Source organism: Charadrius vociferus, unplaced genomic scaffold (genome assembly GCF_000708025.1).
Source record: "Charadrius vociferus isolate BGI_N301 unplaced genomic scaffold, ASM70802v2 scaffold975, whole genome shotgun sequence".
NCBI lineage: Eukaryota > Metazoa > Chordata > Aves > Charadriiformes > Charadriidae > Charadrius > Charadrius vociferus.
Window position 1 is genome coordinate 154,498 of NW_009648454.1, and position 344 is coordinate 154,841.

The 344-nt window shown below is 67.7% G+C and overlaps 1 protein-coding gene across 1 annotated transcript in view; it reads right to left on the bottom strand.

Moving 5' to 3' along the window:
* The window catches only part of CPXM1 (carboxypeptidase X (M14 family), member 1), a 16,369-nt gene that overhangs the window by 8,360 nt on the left and 7,665 nt on the right, over positions 1–344 (bottom strand). The gene's annotated exons all lie outside the window — the stretch shown is intronic.

Sequence of the window (344 nt, forward strand, 5' to 3'; positions counted from 1 at the left end):
CTGCAGGGATGGGGGGGCTGCAGCAGAGCCACCCGCCGGGGCACAAAGGGTTACGGGCACCGCAGCCGTGTCCGGCCCTGGCCTCCCCTGGCTCTTCTCCAGCCCCTAATGAGGAGCAGACAAGCGGCTGCAGCAGATGCCCCGAGCCCGGTACCACCGAGGAAACAGAGCCCCCGTGGTGCCAACAGCTGGAGCGCCCGCACTGCTCTGCTCGCCCAAACCTATCACCCCATCACCCAGAGGAGAAGGTCCCCTGCATGGGAAGGTCCCCTCAGGAATGAGCACAGGGACCCCAGTCCCCCCCCTGCCCTTGGCACAGCCATGGCACGGGGACCCCAAACACC